Raw genomic sequence first — 20,272 nt, forward strand, 5'->3', positions numbered from 1 at the left:
TGGAGGAAAACAACGGTTTGGGTGCATGGCAGGGAGTGCCATTTGACTTTTTAAATGTAAAATATGCTGGAATAATTAGCGATTGCCATGTCACGTTTGGAGAGCCCCTGATGTGCCTAAACAGTGGAAACCCCTCACAAGTGACACCATTTTGGAAACTAGACCCCTGATCTCGATGTGTGGTGAGCACATTGAATCCACAGGTGCTTCACAGAAGTTTAAAACGTAGAGCCGTGGAAATAAAAAATTCTAATTTTTCCCAAATCTTTTTTTAGCCTCCTATTTTTGTATTTTCATAAGGGTAACAGTAGAAATGGCTCCATACAATTTGTTGTGCAATTTCTCCTGAGTACGCCGATACCCCATATGTGGGGAAATAGTACTGTTTGGGCGCACAGCAGGGCTTGGAAGGGAAGGAGCGCCATTTGACTTTTTGAACACAAAATTTGAAGGAATAATTAGCGGACGCCGTGTCGTTTTTGAAGAGCCCATGATTTGGCTAAACAGTGTAAATCCCCCACAAATGACACCATTTTGGAAACTAGACCCCTTTGGGACCTTATCTAGATGTGTAATGAGCACCTTGAACCCCCAAGTGCTTCACAGAAGTTTATAACGTTAAGCCGTGAAAATTAAAAAAAAAATATATATACATTTTTCCCCACAAAATCTTTTTTAGATACAAATTTTGTGTTTTTCAAGGGAAAAAGGAGAAAATGAACAACAAACTTTGTTGTGAAATTTCTCCTGAGTTCACAGATACCCCATATGTGGTTGAAAACTACTTTTGAGGCACAGTGCAAAGCTCAGAAGGGAAGTAGCGCCATATTACAGCGCAGATTTTGCTGCACTTGTTTGAGGGTGCCATGTTAAATTGGCAGAGCCCTTGAGGTGCCAACACAGCAGAACCTCCCATAAGTGACCCCATTTTATAAACTAAACCTCTCAATGAATTAGTCTAGGGGTGCAGCGATTATATTGACACCACAGGTGTGTCACAGACTTAATACCATTGGGCAGTGAAGACATTTTTTTTCCATTTTTACCACCAAGATTGTGTGTTAGCCCCAAGTTTTACATTTTCACACTGGGAAATGGATAAACAAAGTCACGACTTTAATCAGCATAACTACTGTTGTGAAATTGGATTTTGGGCTCCCCCGGTGGCCACTGGTGGAATTGAACTGGTGTGCATCATCCTCTCTGTTCACCTGTTTCCATCAGGATGTGGGAGTCGCTATTTAGCCTTGCTCCTCTGTCACTTCCATGCCGGTCAACATTGTAATCAGAAGCCTTTCTGTGCATGTTCCTGCTGCTAGACAACTCCCAGCTAAGTTGGACTTAGTCCTTGTTTGTTTTTGCATTTTGTTCCAGTTCACAGCTGTAGTTTCGTTTCTGTGTCTGGAAAGCTCTTGTGATCTGAAATTGCCACTCTGATTTTATGAGTTAATACTAGAGTCTTAAAGTAATTTCAGGATGGTATTTTGATAGGGTTTTCAGCTGACCATGAAAGTGCCCTTTCTGTCTTCCTGCTATCTAGTAAGCGGACCTCAATTTTGCTGAACCTATTTTCATACTACGTTTGTCATTTCATCTAAAATCACCGCCAATATTTGTGGGGGCCTCTGTCTGCCTTTCGGGGAAATTTCTCTAGAGGTGAGCCAGGACTATATTTTCCTCTGCCAGGATTAGTTAGTCCTCCGGCCGGCGCTGGGCGTCTAGGGATAAAACGCAGGCTACGCTACCCGGCTACTGTTAGTTGTGCGGCAGGTTTAGTTCATGGTCAGTTTAGTTTCCATCCTTCCAAGAGCTAGTTCGTATGTTTGCTGGGCTATGTTCTCTTGCCATTGAGAACCATAACAGTTTGACCGGCCTAAAAGGGTTAAATTAATTGACAGAGAAAGGAGAGAAAAGAGAAGTCTGCTGAAGATTTTTTTTTTTTTTTCTCAGTTCTGAGTGTGCTTGTAATTGAATCTCTTGCTAGTCTGCCTATATTGCAGCCTTTCTCTCTCTCTCTCCTTCTAATCCTGGAATGGCTCTGTGTTCACCTGTTTTAAAATGGATATTCAGAGTTTAGCTGCAGGTTTGAATAATCTCACCACGAAAGTTCAAAACTTACAAGATTTTGTTGTTCATGTTCCTATATCTGAACCTAGAATTCCTTTGCCTGAATTTTTCTCGGGGAATAGATCTTGCTTTCAAAATTTCAAAAATAATTGCAAGTTGTTTTTGTCCCTGAAATCTCGCTCTGCTGGAGATCCTGCTCAGCAGGTCAGGATTGTGATTTCTTTGCTCCGGGGCGACCCTCAGGATTGGGCTTTTGCATTGGCTCCAGGGGATCCTGCGTTGCTCAATGTGGATGCGTTTTTTCTGGCCTTGGGGTTGCTTTATGAGGAACCTCAGTTAGAACTTCAGGCGGAAAAGGCCTTGATGTCCCTATCTCAGGGGCAAGACGAAGCTGAAATATACTGCCAGAAATTCCGTAAATGGGCTGTGCTTACTCAGTGGAATGAGTGCGCCCTGGCGGCGAATTTCAGAGAGGGTCTCTCTGATGCCATTAAGGATGTTATGGTGGGGTTCCCTGTGCCTGCGGGTCTGAATGAGTCCATGACAATGGCTATCCAGATCGATAGGCGTCTGCGGGAGCGCAAACCTGTGCACCATTTGGCGGTGTCTACTGAGAAGACGCCAGAGAATATGCAATGTGATAGAATTCTGTCCAGAAGTGAACGGCAGAATTTTAGACGAAAAAATGGGTTGTGCTTCTATTGCGGTGATTCAACTCATGTTATATCAGCATGCTCTAAGCGTACTAAGAAGCTTGATAAGTCTGTTTCAATTGGCACTTTACAGTCTAAGTTTATTCTATCTGTGACCCTGATTTGTTCTTTATCATCTATTACCGCGGATGCCTATGTCGACTCTGGCGCCGTGAGTCTTATGGATTGGTCCTTTGCCAAACGCTGTGGGTATGATTTGGAGCCTCTTGAAACTCCTATACCCCTGAAGGGGATTGACTCCACCCCATTGGCTAGCAATAAACCACAATACTGGACACAAGTAACTATGCGGATTAATCCGGATCACCAGGAGATTATTCGCTTTCTTGTGCTGTATAACCTACATGATGTGTTGGTGCTTGGATTGCCATGGCTGCAATCTCATAACCCAGTCCTTGACTGGAAAGCTATGTCTGTGTTAAGCTGGGGATGTAAGGGGACGCATGGGGACGTACCTGTGGTTTCCATTTTATCATCTATTCCCTCTGAGATTCCTGAATTCTTGACTGAATATCGTGACGTTTTTGAAGAACCTAAGCTTGGTTCATTACCTCCGCACCGGGAGTGCGATTGTGCCATAGATTTGATTCCGGGTAGTAAATACCCTAAGGGTCGTTTATTTAATCTGTCTGTGCCTGAACATGCTGCTATGCGAGAATATATAAAGGAGTCCTTGGAAAAGGGACATATTCGTCCTTCGTCATCTCCCTTAGGAGCCGGTTTTTTCTTTGTGGCTAAGAAAGATGGCTCTTTGAGGCCGTGCATTGATTATCGGCTTTTGAATAAAATCACGGTTAAATATCAATATCCGTTGCCACTGCTGACTGATTTGTTTGCTCGCATAAAGGGGGCCAAGTGGTTCTCTAAGATAGATCTTCGTGGGGCGTATAATTTGGTGCGAATTAAGCAGGGGGATGAGTGGAAAACCGCATTTAATACGCCCGAGGGCCACTTTGAGTATTTGGTGATGCCTTTTGGTCTTTCAAATGCCCCTTCAGTCTTTCAGTCCTTTATGCATGACATTTTCCGTGATTATTTGGATAAATTTATGATTGTGTATCTGGATGATATTTTGATTTTTTCGGATGACTGGGACTCTCATGTCCAGCAGGTCAGGAGGGTTTTTCAGGTTTTGCGGTCTAATTCCTTGTGTGTGAAGGGTTCTAAGTGCGTTTTTGGGGTTCAAAAGATTTCCTTTTTGGGATATATTTTTTCCCCCTCTTCCATCGAGATGGATCCTGTCAAGGTTCAGGCTATTTGTGATTGGACGCAACCCTCTTCTCTTAAGAGTCTTCAGAAATTTTTGGGCTTTGCTAACTTTTATCGTCGATTTATTGCTGGTTTTTCTGATGTTGTTAAACCATTGACTGATTTGACTAAGAAGGGTGCTGATGTTGCTGATTGGTCCCCTGCTGCTGTGGAGGCCTTTCGGGAGCTTAAGCGCCGCTTTTCTTCCGCCCCTGTGTTGCGTCAGCCTGATGTTGCTCTTCCTTTTCAGGTTGAGGTCGACGCTTCTGAAATCGGAGCTGGGGCGGTTTTGTCGCAGAGAAGTTCCGATTGCTCCGTGATGAGACCTTGTGCTTTTTTCTCGCGTAAATTTTCGCCCGCTGAGCGGAATTATGATGTTGGGAATCGGGAGCTTTTGGCCATGAAGTGGGCTTTTGAGGAGTGGCGTCATTGGCTTGAGGGGGCTAGACATCAGGTGGTGGTATTGACTGACCACAAAAATCTAATTTATCTTGAGTCCGCCAGACGCCTGAATCCTAGACAGGCGCGCTGGTCGTTGTTTTTCTCTCGGTTTAATTTTGTGGTGTCCTACCTGCCGGGTTCTAAGAATGTTAAGGCGGATGCCCTTTCTAGGAGTTTTGAGCCTGACTCCCCTGGTAATTCTGAACCTACAGGTATCCTTAAGGATGGAGTGATATTGTCTGCCGTTTCTCCAGACCTGCGGCGGGCCTTGCAGGAGTTTCAGGCGGATAGACCTGATCGTTGCCCACCTGGTAGACTGTTTGTTCCTGATGATTGGACCAGTAGAGTCATTTCTGAGGTTCATTCTTCTGCGTTGGCAGGTCATCCTGGAATCTTTGGTACCAGGGATTTGGTGGCAAGGTCCTTCTGGTGGCCTTCCCTGTCTCGAGATGTGCGAGGCTTCGTGCAGTCTTGTGATGTTTGTGCTCGGGCCAAGCCTTGTTGTTCTCGGGCTAGTGGATTGTTGTTGCCCTTGCCTATCCCGAAGAGGCCCTGGACGCACATCTCGATGGATTTTATTTCGGATCTTCCTGTTTCTCAGAAGATGTCTGTCATCTGGGTGGTGTGTGATCGTTTCTCTAAGATGGTCCATTTGGTTCCCCTGCCTAAGTTGCCTTCTTCTTCCGAGTTGGTTCCTCTGTTTTTTCAAAATGTGGTCCGTTTGCATGGTATTCCGGAGAATATCGTTTCTGACAGAGGTACCCAATTCGTGTCTAGATTTTGGCGAGCATTCTGTGCTAGGATGGGCATAGATTTGTCTTTCTCGTCTGCTTTCCATCCTCAGACTAATGGCCAGACCGAGCGGACGAATCAGACCTTGGAGACATATTTGAGGTGTTTTGTGTCTGCAGATCAGGATGATTGGGTTGCTTTTTTGCCTTTAGCGGAGTTTGCCCTCAATAATCGGGCCAGTTCTGCCACCTTGGTGTCTCCCTTTTTCTGTAATTCGGGGTTTCATCCTCGATTTTCTTCTGGTCAGGTGGAATCTTCGGATTGTCCTGGAGTGGATGCTGTGGTGGAGAGGTTGCATCAGATTTGGGGGCAGGTAGTGGACAATTTGAAGTTGTCCCAGGAGAAGACTCAGCTTTTTGCCAACCGCCGGCGTCGGGTTGGTCCTCGGCTTTGTGTTGGGGACTTGGTGTGGTTGTCTTCTCGTTTTGTCCCTATGAGGGTTTCTTCTCCCAAGTTTAAGCCTCGGTTCATCGGCCCGTACAAGATATTGGAGATTCTTAACCCTGTGTCCTTCCGTTTGGACCTCCCTGCATCTTTTTCTATTCATAATGTTTTTCATCGGTCATTATTGCGCAGGTATGAGGTACCGGTTCTGCCTTCCGTTGAGCCTCCTGCTCCGGTGTTGGTTGAGGGCGAGTTGGAGTACGTTGTGGAAAAAATCTTGGACTCCCGTGTTTCCAGACGGAAACTCCAGTATCTGGTCAAATGGAAGGGATACGGTCAGGAGGATAATTCTTGGGTGACTGCCTCTGATGTTCATGCCTCCGATTTGGTCCGTGCCTTTCATAGGGCTCATCCTGATCGCCCTGGTGGTTCTGGTGAGGGTTCGGTGCCCCCTCCTTGAGGGGGGGTTACTGTTGTGAAATTGGATTTTGGGCTCCCCCGGTGGCCACTGGTGGAATTGAACTGGTGTGCATCATCCTCTCTGTTCACCTGTTTCCATCAGGATGTGGGAGTCGCTATTTAGCCTTGCTCCTCTGTCACTTCCATGCCGGTCAACATTGTAATCAGAAGCCTTTCTGTGCATGTTCCTGCTGCTAGACAACTCCCAGCTAAGTTGGACTTAGTCCTTGTTTGTTTTTGCATTTTGTTCCAGTTCACAGCTGTAGTTTCGTTTCTGTGTCTGGAAAGCTCTTGTGATCTGAAATTGCCACTCTGATGTTATGAGTTAATACTAGAGTCTTAAAGTAATTTCAGGATGGTATTTTGATAGGGTTTTCAGCTGACCATGAAAGTGCCCTTTCTGTCTTCCTGCTATCTAGTAAGCGGACCTCAATTTTGCTGAACCTATTTTCATACTACGTTTGTCATTTCATCTAAAATCACCGCCAATATTTGTGGGGGCCTCTGTCTGCCTTTCGGGGAAATTTCTCTAGAGGTGAGCCAGGACTATATTTTCCTCTGCCAGGATTAGTTAGTCCTCCGGCCGGCGCTGGGCGTCTAGGGATAAAACGCAGGCTACGCTACCCGGCTACTGTTAGTTGTGTGGCAGGTTTAGTTCATGGTCAGTTTAGTTTCCATCCTTCCAAGAGCTAGTTCGTATGTTTGCTGGGCTATGTTCTCTTGCCATTGAGAACCATAACAAACTACCAACTATAGAATTATTACTACAGGTAGACAAGAGGATGAATATCCGCTAATAACAATACTGGATAGAGCGTACGGACCAGTCGGTGATTAACAGAGAGAGGAAGAGGGGGGAAATGCGTCAAAATAACGACCATGAAGTCCACAAATTATAATAAAATAAAATCAATCTTTATATATGTGGTGTGACTGGTGGTCGCATGGTTAATGGGAGGTATGTGTCACAGGGATGGATGCTCCCTGCGATGCAACCCGGAGTATTTTGTCTTTAGTGCACGTGAGCACTAAAGATGTCATTTAGTGCACCTGGGTCCGGGTTGCGGGTAGCTATTAAAGATGGGAGGGTCTGGCTACCCATATACCTCACCTCTGAGTGGGGGCGCTAACTGTACCCTTTTCCCTGCAGGAGTTTGAGGACCTGCAGTGGTCATGATCATGTGACCAATGCATGTGATGTTTCCTCACCTGTAGGTGTGGTTACAGGCTACCTAAAGGAGGTGTGTTTGGCTGCACATGGTAGTGAGTGTTTGGGAGTCTGCCAGTGTGGACAGACTTCCATGTGTCCAGGTTGGACGTTACAGAGTGGTCTGTGTATTGGGAGAAGCTTATCTGTGTCCGTGGCTTCAGATAGAGCCTAAGCGCTGGACATTGCACAGCCTGTGTGCCCACAGGCCTGAGAGGGCAGAGCTCTTCTATGGACAATAATGCTGTGTCGGCCTGATGTACGGACTGTTAACCTTTTTGTTGCTGCCTTGATGGTTTATGGAGCAAATAAACCCACATGGACATTGGAGAGAATGTGCCTCCTGTTTCCTCCTACGCATCTGAGTGAGTAAAATCCTTACAATTGGTGGAGAATGCGGGCAACGATCCAAGGAGCACATTTTGCAGCGCTGGCTGGTCTGAGCCAGAAGAGTGGATGGTCTTGACAACCGTGACTAATACTGACCGGGGTCAGTGAGAACTGCTGTTTGTGGGATACCTTCGAGAAGAGGGTTCCAGCAACCTGTGTGGCTGGCGGGTAACGGACAGGAGTCCGTGTTATACTGACCGGGGTCAGTGAGAACTGTTGTTTGTGGGATACCTTCGAGAAGAGGGTTCCAGGAACCTGTGTGGCCGACACCAACAGGTAACGGACAGGAGTTCGTGTGATATTGACCGGGGTCAGTGAGAAACTGTGTTTGGGCTGTAAAGCCGGGTGTGTAACAGACAGGAGTCTGTGCTGTGCTGACCGGGGTCAGTGAGAGACTGTTTTTCTTATAAAGCATGTGTGCAGGTGTTTGCTGTGGACTGGCGGGTCCATGTATTTTTTTTTTCTTCTCTGATCAACTTGCTGTGGCTCTGCGGGGCCACGAAGACTGAAGGCGTCTGGCGGTAACTCGGCGGAGTTACGAAGTTTGCTGTCGATCGGCGGGTCCACGAAGTCTGCGGTGGTTACGTGCAGTGCAGTTGCAGCAAGAGGTTCTGCAGCAGCCAGAGTTGCGGTGGCAGCAGCAGCGGCTTGTGATTGGCAGCCGGAGGTGTCGGTGGTTTGTGTCTGCAGTGGGAGCTGTGGTAGCACCAGTAGGAACTGGTGAGGTGTCGAAAAAGACATTGCTGGACCAGGTCGTGCAGACTCTTAAAGGGCCAGTGCCGACCTAAAGAGACATACTGTGGAACTGTTGGGGCCTGAGAGTACCGTGGGGAAGTCCACGGGGTGTACCCCAGAGTGGGGAGGTGTCCCTAAAAGGGGGTGGAGTCCCAAAAACGGAGCGGTGACCCAAATAATTATGGTTGGCAAAAAAGGGGCCGGGCATCCCAAAAATGGGGCATCATCCCAAAAGGGGGTAGTTGCCCAGAATTGAGTGGAGTCTCTAAAGGGGTGGTGGACCTAAAGGAGAAAATGGCCCACAAGGGGGTGGTGACCCAAAAGGGGGTGGAGGCCCAAAAAGGGGCGGAGTCCCAAAAGGGGATAGTGGCCCAAAAAGGGGTGGAGATTTCAAAAGGGGCGGTACTGGTTACCTCAGTAGACATGTCTGGGGAACAGCAGTGTTTGTGTTTTGCGTATTCCGAGTGCAGCATAGACTTCCCATTTGATGACAGGCCGCAGGTGTGTACTGTTATGTTACACCGTGAAGGAGTATCTGGACTGCTGGACTCAAAGAGTCAGGTGACTGACGGGAACTCCTCTCGTTCTGTCTAACCGAGAAAAAGGTCAAGGTTAGCTGCATCCATGGGGTCACTGTGGACTATACTGTGGACAGAGTGATCATTGATATGTTCAAAAGTGTAGAGTGCCAAGATGGCGGTATAACACCAAACTTGTTCTACCCCTTTGAGAGGGGCCGGGACTTTGTGATCTTTGAAGACTTATGGGAAGTTGATGAAGTGTGGGATTGCTCAGAGGAGAGACGGAATGGTCACATTGAAGCCCCACTACAGCAGCAGGCTGTGGGGATTCCTGTTAATGGGATGTGTAAAGAGGAGGTAGCGCCACCTAAGGTCAATAGTCCAGAGTTACGGGTGACCGGAAGAAAGTGTGGGTCTGACACCTGTTTAAGTGGGGACTTGTTGTTCCAGGATGACAGGGTGAGAGGGGGTGACTCCTATTCAGACTTTGACTCAAACGCAAGGGGAAAAGAGTGCATTAAGGGGGAGCAGAGTAAAAATGACACATTTTCATTTCGTCATGGGGGCCGCGGAAAGACGGGGTTACGTGCAGATCACGTTATTGTCCCTGATGAGGGGGTCACTTTATCTCTCTCAAACCCTAGCACTGAGGTAGTTAGTGACGGGCTGGGGTTAGAACAGACCAGTAGTGGACCCACATCTGCAATGCCCGGAAAGAGTGAAATGGCTGAGTATGATGAAGTACCTGATGCTGAAGAGATGGAGAACTCTGAAGTTACCAAGAGTCAAGAGGTACCTAGGGGTAAACAGACAGAGAGCCCAGGAGAGACCATTGAGGTGGATGCAGAAACAGGTGGAACTCTGAAGAGGAGGAGTGTGGGTGGGCAAGAGACCCCATCTGAAAATCTTAGGCTACGTTCACATTTGCGTTGTGCGCCGCTGCGTCGGCGACGCAACGCACAACGCAAACAAAACGCACGCTAAAACGCTGCATTTTGCGACGCATGCGTCCTTTTTTGCCGAAAGTTGGACGCAAAAAAAATGCAACTTGTTGCGTTCTCTGCGCCCATGCGTCGCAAAATGCAGCACAACGCATGTCCATGCGCCCCCATGTTAAATATAGGGGCGCATGACGCATGCGGCGACGCTGCGGCGCCCGACGCTGCGGCGCCCGACGCTAATGCGAACGTAGACTTATTAAAGAGGTGATGGTGCGACATATGCTGGCCAAAAGAGAGCAGGACCATGAGATAGAGCTGCTTAAAGAAATAGTCGAGCGAGAAAGGGTCCTGAGAGAGGTGATTGAGCACAGAGTGGGTGACCTGGAGAAGGAAGTCTCTGAGCTCAGAGGTCACCTATCAGCGTGTCAAAACATGAACAAGGCCATGTTGAAAGATATGGAGGTGTTCAGAGAGGCCCAAGAGAAGAATCAGCAGGTGCTTCTCCAGAGAGAGAGGATGCGCGTCGCTGCTTGGTAGAGGAGCAAGATAAAGTTCTCCAAGAGCTCAAGACAAAGGAGACTAATCAACAGCTCCAGAAATCCACGGATGACTGGGAAATCGAACTGTTGCGCTCACCCGATCTGATCGCAATGAAGGAGAGCGAGCTGAAGAGGCTGACCAAAGAAGGGGCCTCCACGGGGGAAGAAATCCAGCAAGGGAAGAGCCACGCAGATGGCCGAACAAAGGATGTCGAGGTTTTGGAAAACTGCGCTGACCCTAAGGATGAGGAGGTCCAACAATATGGCCAAGAATGTGAGACTTCAGTTTTCAAATGTGTAATAGACGTACCCGAAGACATGCAAGAAGTGAGTGCCAGTGAGGAGGTGCATGAGGCTTTTAAAAAGGCTGTCGAAGCGTGTAGGGTGCACTGGGCGCCTGAGACTCATCAACTGGTCATACTTTCGACTAGGGAAGTCACAGTGAAGCGGGTGGCTGTCCTGAGAGAGATGCATCTACAATGCCTCCGCACAAAACAAATGATCACATTGAAGAATGAGGAAGCCGCTCGACGTCTGGAGCTAGCGAGAGAAGCTCAAAATCGGCTCGGCTTGGTGGAAGACATCATTCTGGTACCCAGAAATTTGGTGGGAAAAGTCATCGGAAGGCTTGGGCGAGTGATGCAGGAGATTGTAAATAGATCCGGTGTGAAGAGACTGAGGGTTCTGGATGATGACAAGGCCCAGGTCGTGGGTGAAGATGGGATGGTTCCATTCTTTGTTGTCGGATCCATGGAGAGTCTTGAAAATATCCGGATGCTTCTGGGTTACCTAAAAGAAGTTGAGCAGCTAAGACGTGAGAGGGAGCAGATCGATATAGAACTGCAGGAAATGGCAAACAGATTGCCGCAACTTTCAACTCGCGGTATAGAGAGGCGAAGAGGATCGCATAAGACTGGAAGTCCTCAAGCTGAAGCTAACAGAGGACATAGAGAAAAATGGATGGATTGCTCTCCAGGCAATAAAGACCATGGGGGAAGTGGCCAGCAGAGACATAAGACAAGGTGGCCTGATGGAACAGGTAGAAGCAGTGATGCCTCAGTTAGCTCAGGGCTGAGTGACCTAAGTGGGAGACCCTGTAGCGGACAAAATGACAAAGAGTCAGACCAGACAGAACGTATGGGTACAAGGGGATTATGCCTACGTACTGACCGATGGAGGCGGGAAGGCCTAATAGATTGTTGACGCTGAAACATGAGGCAACAAAGTCTGATAGCACATTGTTCACAGACAGGGATGTGGTGACAGTGACGGACTATGTCTCAATTTGGAAGGCCCTCTCGAAGGATAGAGCAAGGTTATGTGGGTGCCCTGTCTCGAGGCCCTCAGTTTAGGACAAGTGATCAACCCCACAGGTTTGAACAGAGGAGGGGAATATGTGGTGTGACTGGTGGTCGCGTGGTTAATGGGAGGTATGTGTCACATGGATGGATGCTCCCTGCGATGCAATCCGGAGTATTTTGTCTTTAGTGCACGTGAGCACTAAAGATGTCGTTTAGTGCACCTGGGTCCGGGTAGCTATGAGAGATGGGAGGGTCTGGCTACCCATATACCTCACCTCTGAGTGTGGGCGCTAACTGTACACTTTTCCCTGCAGGAGTTTAAGGACCTGCAGTGATGTCATGATCATGTGACCATTGCATGTGATGTTACCTCACCTGTGGGTGTGGTTACAGGCTACCTAAAGGAGGTGTGTTTAGCTGCACATGGTAGTGAGTGTTTGGGAGTCTGCCAGTGTGGACAGACTTCCATGTGTCCAGGCTGGACATTACAGAGTGGTCTGTGTACTGGGAGAAGCCTGTGTCCGTGGCTTCAGATAGAGCCTGAGCGCTGGACATTGCACAGCCTGTGTGCCCACAGGCCTGAGAGGGCAGAGCTCTTCTATGGACATTAATGCTGTGTCGGCCTGATGTACGGACTGTTAACCTTTTTGTTGCTGCCTTGATGGTTTATGGAGCAAATAAACCCACATGGACATTGAAGAGAATGTGCCTCCTGTTTCCTCCTACGCATCTGAGTGAGTAAAATCCTTACAATAGATATAGTATAGGAAACAGGTGAGGACACAGTGCCACATTAAGTACAAACCACCGCACAATCAAATGACTGCACCAGGGGCGCACAGAACCATGGCTGCTTATACTTCAGTCAAATTATCAAAGCCATTCCCTCCACAATAAGGGGGTGTTGAAAAAAAATAGTAAATTACATGTTATAATAAAGAATTATATCTGCACATGTGTGGCATATAGAATCTAGACAAAATTCCAAATTAAGCAAACAATATTACTTATGGTATAAGAGACCTAACGCCACCAAAGGCAGAAATTCTAGCCACAAGGGAATGAAAGTTATTACCTCTAAACAGAACGCAGCCATCCAGGTTCCCAGGGTCTGTGCACCCACCCCGACGCACGTTTTGGAAGCACTCCTTCAGGGGGCATGCCATAACTTTCTATATGCCACACATGTGCAGATATAATTCTTTATTATAACATGTAATTTACTATTTTTTCAATACCCCCTTATTGGGGAGGGAACGGCTTCGATAATTTGACTGGAATATAAGCAGCCATGGTTCTGTGCACCCCTGGTGCAGTCATGTGATTGTGCGGTGGTTTGTACTTAATGTGGCACTGTGTCCTCACCCGTTTCCTATACTATATCTAATAAAGATGGATTATATTTTATTATAATTTGTGGACTTCATGGCCGTTATTTTGACCGATTTCCCCTCTCTTCCTCACACTGGGAAATGGGTAAAAATGGCACCAGAATTTGTCCCACAATTTCTGCTGAATGTAGAAATACCCCATATGTGGCTGTACAGTACTACTTTGCCTTACGGAGTGACTCGGGAGGGACGGATCGCTATTTGCCTCCTGGAGCGCAGATTTTCCTTGGCTGGTTTGCGGATTCCATATAAAGAGCCTCTAAGTGCAAGAAAAGTGGAATCGCGTTTTACGGCACATTTTGTTAAGTGGTATGATGATAAAAAAAAAAAGAGGCAAAACAATGCTTTAAGGTGCTCACTGAAGGGGTTAACTAATGGGGCAGTTTTATAGAGCCGGTCGTTTCGGATGCGGCAATACCAAATGTGTAGTTTTATTGTTTGTTTTATTTATTAATTTACATAAATACATGTATTTATTGGAAAATATTTATTTTTCTTTATTTTGGGATTTAAAAAAAAATATTTTTAACCTTTGTAATACTTACTTTACATTGTCCCAGGAAGGGACATTACTGTATTACTTCAGATCACTGATCTGACACTCTGCACTGCAGAGTATCAGGTCAGCGATCTGACAGGCAGGGCAGGAGGCTTATCAGCGCCTGCTCTCAGCAGGCGCTCACAAGCCACCTTCCCTGCAAGACCCAGCGGCCATCGTGGTGCCTGCGGTCTCCATGGAGAACATCAGGACAACGCAATTACATTGCGCGATGCTCCTCTATGCCGTTGTCACTACTGACAGCGGCATCAGACTGGTTAAATGCCCGCGATAGGTGCTAGCATTGATCATCGGTGTTGCTGCAGGGTGTCAGCAGTCACATACAGAGTGAGGCCGCGCGATTGATGTGCCGTACTAGTACTGCTGTTTGCAGGAACCAGGGCTGTGGAGTCGGTAAGCCACAGTTGCGACTCCGACTCCTGGATTTTATCAGGTTCCGACTCCGACTCCTTCATAAATGGCCAATTCGTAACAATAAATTTACTGTTGTAAAATATTAACATCGTGCTTATTCAGTTTCTCACCATCATATAAGTAATCAGACCACTTAGAGCAAAAAATATATTTATTAGAATACAATTAGAATATAGCAAATAACTTTTATAAACTTTTCTAAACTCTTGTAAGTAAATATGCAATAAACACTGTTATGCAGTTAATAAGAAGAAATCTATAAATTTGTCCTCAGAAAAAGTATTGCCTCTGTCAGATCCTCCTTCATGGATGCCCTCAAATCTGATCTAATTATTTTGAGAGCAGAGAACCTCTCTACACTAACTTGGGTTGGTGACAAAGCAGTAACCACTCGGGCAACATCTCTGACACTGTCAGGATACAGAGGAATCGCTTGTTGCGCTGTTATTTTTGATGAACGGTCAAATTTCTCAATTTCTTTTAGTGCACATGAAAAATTCTGCTGAAATGTACTGGCTGTGTTCTTTGATGGGGATGGCTCTTCTTCTATGCGGGAACGCTTTGCACAGTCCTTGTGATCCAAATATTTTTCGAAATTAAATTCTTCATCAGTTGATGAGGGTGAAGATGTGGCAGGACGACCAAATTCTTCTTGTTCCTCCTGACTGTTCTGCAACCCTTTCATCCTTACTGCTATTTCAAACAGAGCTTCTTTTCCTTTAGTTAGCTGTTGATCATCTAGAAGAATCCGATGCATTGGGTCTACATAAACAGCTGCCAAAAGAATGTTATTTTGTAATAGTAGCTCCTCTCTCCGTTTCATTGATGTAGCAATGCCACTTGCAATTAACCCTCCTCTTTGGGACAGGCGAAACATCAGGTTCTTCCACTCCTTTAAGAAAATACCTGGATTTAAGTCCTCTGCTTGTAATTTTTTAGTCACTGTAAATGGGTGCTCTAGCAATTTTTCCAGCTCAGTCACCTTATTCCACTGACTTTCATTTAGCGTCAGTTGAGGGTTAGCCATGTCTACAAGAAAGGTTTTCAGTTTAACCAAGCGCTGAATCATTAAGTAAGTACTGCCCCATCGTGTGGCTTGATCAATAATTGCCCCTTTTCCAGCACGTCTCTTTAAAATTGAGTCAACTTTAGGGGTTCTGGCAACAGTAGCCAATTTTCTCACCTTGCCAATCAGTGCAGCAGCATGTCCTTCTTGCAGACTGTCTCTTATAGCCAGCTGTAGCGTATGCACAACACAGCGCATGTGATGAATGAAAGAACGTATTGACACAGTTTCAACAAGATCATCTAAACTATCATGTTGCTGTTCATCTGAAGCAACTTCAGATTGCTCCTCAGTTACAATACGGTGTTCCTCTATTTCAAACATTTCTGTGTCTGTGGACAGGGTGGATTGATTTAAATCACGCCGATTTAAATCATGATTTAAATCAAAAGATTTTTTTCTATTTAAATCGGATCGATTTAAATCATGATTTTAATCATGATTTAAATCACTGATTTAAATCAAAAGGTTTTTTTTAATATAAATCACGATTAAAATGAGAAGTGAGAGCAGTGCGCATGTGCGCCCATAGTTACACGGACGAAACTAGGGGCAACGATCTAACGCCAGGGTGAGGGGGGGACCCCAAAGTAAGTAAAAATCTTTTTTGTTTTACTATATGGCAATAGGTAGGTGTTTAAAAGCAGCATGTCTTAATTGTATAAACTATTAATAGCCTCCACATTTTGTTCATACTGCACCTTTAATTCCACACTTCTAGCTTGGTTTCACTTTTGGTTTAGTTTCTTTTTCCATTCAGTTGACATGCCCAAACTTGTTGGCTAGTCAGCATCCTACAGAAACCTCTGGAAGAGCATGGCATTGTGAATGTTACACATATACAGCCTTTATTCTACTGAGTTAAACAACTCAGCTTTATCTCATGATGGAAGAACCTTTGGATGCTAAAATATTTTCCTCAAAAAGCAGTTTATTGAAAAAAATCCGATTTAAATCAAAAAAATCCGATTTAAATCAAAAAAATCCGATTTTTTTGATTTTTTTAAAAAAACATTGATTTTTATCCACCCTGTCTGTGGATCCAGAATGTTCTTCTAGCTGCTGGTCACCATCATTACTCTCATTCATTAGCTTAATAGTACTTATCATATTTGAAGCATTGTCAGTTACGACAGAAAGAACTTGCTCTTTTTTAAGTTCATAGTCTTGCAGAACCTTTTCCACCAAGACCTGGAGAAACTCACTGGTGTGATGAGCTTTGGTGTCTTTTACTGCCAATGTCTTGGGAACTATTTCATTTTTGTCACAAACAAATCGGACATTGATGGCAAAATAGTTCACTCTGTGACGTGTGCAGGCATCCATTTTAAGAAACAGAAAGCGTCTCTTGAGAGTTTTTTTAAGGTCTTCCTTTTGTTTAAAAGCTTCTTCGATTACTAATTTTCTAATACTCTCTCTCCAGAGAAACACCAAGCTTGCGGGCCATTTCCCCATTCGGACACATAAAAGCTGGTCGTGAAAATAATGAAATAGGCACACTACCCTTTACAACAAGCTCTATGATCTGTTTTTTAAATGCATCTACTGTCATTGTCACAGTAACTTTGTCACTGACAAAATATCTTGCAACTGATGGCTGCAAAGTTCTCTGCTCCTTTGTTTGGCTGGAAGAGCTGGGCACTGGTTCATTTGTTTGGATGCAGTCTTTCTCATCCACTGCTTTCAGTACTTCTGGATGAAAGCGCTGTAAATGTCTCTTTAGATTAGAAGCTCTGGTAGGAGCATTTTTATCTTTGCCTGAATATGCACTGATCTTGGCTTCACAGCATTTGTTTTCGTCTGGATCATTTGTCATACACTAACAGACATAATGTTTTCTATCTTGAGTGATGGTGAAATGTTCAAATACAGATGATTTAATGTGAGACTTCTTTGACATTCTCAGGTTTTTAATTCTGCATTCACAATCCAAATGACAATTGTTTTTCCTAAAAACAATTGTACAAAATTATTGCCAGGTCGTACAACTGATATAGTGGTCAGTAATACTGTTATTTCTCATGTACTCACAGTTAACTGATGCAAAGTTTGTTGAAAGGATAATACTTCTTACAGTCTTCCTCTTCTGAGTAGCAGCTGTGAGATGCTTGGAAGACGCACACCTAGTAAACATCTAGTCTAGAGGAGGAGCTTTACTACTAAGAATTTGCAACACATTTTTACTTTCAGTTTCATACATTGTAAGTAGGGGGGTTGGGGCAGCATGAGGTTAACCAAGTATAAGATTAGATAAGGGCAGTGGAGAACAGTGACACACAAGAAGTAAGAAATGTCTCTATCTCCAGCAGAACTGCTTATCACTGTTGTTCATAGTTTGATAGAACATATATATTTGAGTAACATTTATAAAATTCATATGAAAGTTCAATTATGAAATATTAATATATATTTTTTTAAAGCTGGAGTCGGTACATTTATACCGACTCCAACCAAAACTAACTCTGACTCCACGACTCCGACTCCACAGCCCTGGCAGGAACGCATCTCTGGCAGAGCAGTACTAGTACGGCGCATGTGGGGGAAGAGGTTAAGGGTCATGTGGAACACTGGAGTATTAATTAAAACTTCAACACTCCAATATTACCAACTTTTTTATTTATTTACTATAATAGAAAAAAAGGACTCTAGAAAGAAAAGGATAAAAAGTAAAATAAAAATATAATTTTTTTTTTGTAAATTTAGAAAATGCGATGCGGTGCAAAGGGGGAGGGGGGCGCAGACAGAAAAGAGAACATCCTGGCCCTGGCCAAAAAGGAGCACAGACACTTATCAGAGATGCGCATCACTAATCAATGGCTGAAGGACTGTGGTGCAAAAGGGTGGGGGTTTTGAAAAAATGGACAGGAGAAAAAGAAAAAATGTCCTAGGTAAAAAAACAAGAGCACAGGTGCCGATCAGTGATATGTGTCACTGGTCAGAACTCAGTGGTTGACGGAGGCACTAAAAAAAAAAAAAAAAAAACCTGCCAAAAAAACAAGTACTGATCAGTGCTCGGTGGCAGAGGGTGTTGGGATTAGTAGGGGGCAAAAGTGGGATTGGGGTGGATTAGGAAAAAGCAAGGGACAGGAATGGATCTGGAAAATTTTTCTTCTCTCAGCAACAGCAGCAGTGATAGTGTAGTGTCCCAGTACCTCCTCCTATCTGTGGCAAAATATAGAGACACAAAAAAGGCACAGTAAAACCAAAAAATACTCTGTTGCAGAAAATATCATTAAACAGCAAGTGCTAGTAAAAAGAAGGAAAAATACGGTGTATTTGGTTACGTTTTTTGCAAAAAATGTACATTAAGCCACAAGAAAACAATTGGTTAAAATAAACACCCAAATACCCAGTGTTTTTCCATCTTTTTACTAGCACTTGCTGTTTACTGATATTTTCTTCAACAGAGTATTTTTTTATTTTACTGTGCCTTTTTGTGTTATTTTAACCAATTGTTTTCTTGTTTCTACAAGACTAGGGAGGTTCCCACCCCTCCTTCTGAGCCATGCACATAAAAACCGTTTTATGCTACGGGTCCACATTGGACATTTCCTTTCTGAGTCCTGCTCATACAGGTACTATACATATGACCAGGTTTTTTAGGTTTTTTAAATACATCAGATAGGGATTACATACATTAGTTAGGACTGCTCTAATACGGGTATACCTTGAAGTTTGGTAGAGTGGCTTAACCCCCTTTTGACATCGGACGTACTATCCCGTCGAGGTGGGGTGGGCCCGTATGACCACCGACGGGATAGTACGTCCAGCGCGATCGGCCGCGTTCACGGGGGGAGCGTGGCCGATCGCGGCCGGGTGTCAGCTGACTATCGCAGCTGACATCCGGCACTATGTGCCAGGAGCAGTCACGGACCGCCCCTGGCACATTAACCCCCGGCACAATGCGATCAAACATGATCGCAGTGTTCCGGCGGTATAGGGAAGCATCGCGCAGGGAGGGGGCTCCCTGCGGGCTTCCCTGAGACCCCCGGAGCAACGCGATGTAATCTCTTACCTCCTCCTTCCTGCAGCAGGCCCGGATCCAAGATGGCCGCGGCATCCGGGTCCTGCAGGGAGGTGGCTTCACTGCGCCTGCTCAGAGCAGGCGCCGGGAAGCCTCCAGGAGCTGTTTGTCTGATACAGTGCACAGCAAAGTGTCAGATCGGCGATCTTACACTATAACATCATGCCCCCCCCCCCCCCCCCCCCCCCCTGGGGCAATGTTATAGTGTAAAAAAAAAAATTCACATGTGTAAAAAAAAAAAAAAAAAAAAAAAATTCCAAAAAAAAAAATGCAAAAAAATATATATATTATTCCTATAAATACATTTCATTATCTAAATAAAAAAAATAAATAAAAGTACACGTTTAGTATCGCCGCGTCTGTAGCGACCCGACCTATAAAACTGTCCCACTAGTTAACCCCTTCAGTGAACACCGTAAAAAAAAAAAAAGAGGCAAAAAAACAACGCTTTATTATCATACCGCCAAATAAAAAGTGGAATAACACGCGATCAAAAAAGACGGATCTAAATAACCATGGTACCGCTGAAAACGTCATCTTGTCCCGCAAAAACGAGCTGCCATACAGCGTCATCAAAGAAAAAATAAAAAAGTTATAGTCCTCAGAATAAAGCGATGCAAAAATAATTATTTTTTCTATAAAATAGTTTTTATCGTATAAAAGCACCAAAACATAAAAAAATGATATAAATGAGGTATCGCTGTAATCGTACTGACCCAAAGAATGAAACTGCTTTATCCATTTTACCAAACGCAGAACGGTATAAACGCCTCCCCCAAAAGAAATTCATGAATAGCTGGTTTTTGGTCATTCTGCCTCACAAAAATTGGAATAAAAAGCGATCAAAAAATGTCACGTGCCCGAAAATGTTACAAATAAAAACGTCAACTCGTCCCGCAAAAAACAAGACCTCACATGACTCTGTGGACCAAAATATGGAAAAATTATAGCTCTCAAAATGTGGTAACGCAAAAAATATTTTTTGCAATAAAAAGTGTCTTACAGTGTGTGACGGCTGCCAATCATAAAAATCCGCTAAAAACCCCGCTATAAAAGTAAATCAAACCCCCCTTCATCACC

The 20,272-nt window shown here is 44.9% G+C and overlaps 1 protein-coding gene across 2 annotated transcripts in view; it reads right to left on the reverse strand.

Moving 5' to 3' along the window:
- Positions 1-20,272, reverse strand: part of LOC143807726 (uncharacterized) — a 103,020-nt gene that overhangs the window by 68,330 nt on the left and 14,418 nt on the right. The gene's annotated exons all lie outside the window — the stretch shown is intronic.

The sequence above is a fragment of the Ranitomeya variabilis genome, chromosome 2 (genome assembly GCF_051348905.1).
Source record: "Ranitomeya variabilis isolate aRanVar5 chromosome 2, aRanVar5.hap1, whole genome shotgun sequence".
Classification (NCBI taxonomy): domain Eukaryota; kingdom Metazoa; phylum Chordata; class Amphibia; order Anura; family Dendrobatidae; genus Ranitomeya; species Ranitomeya variabilis.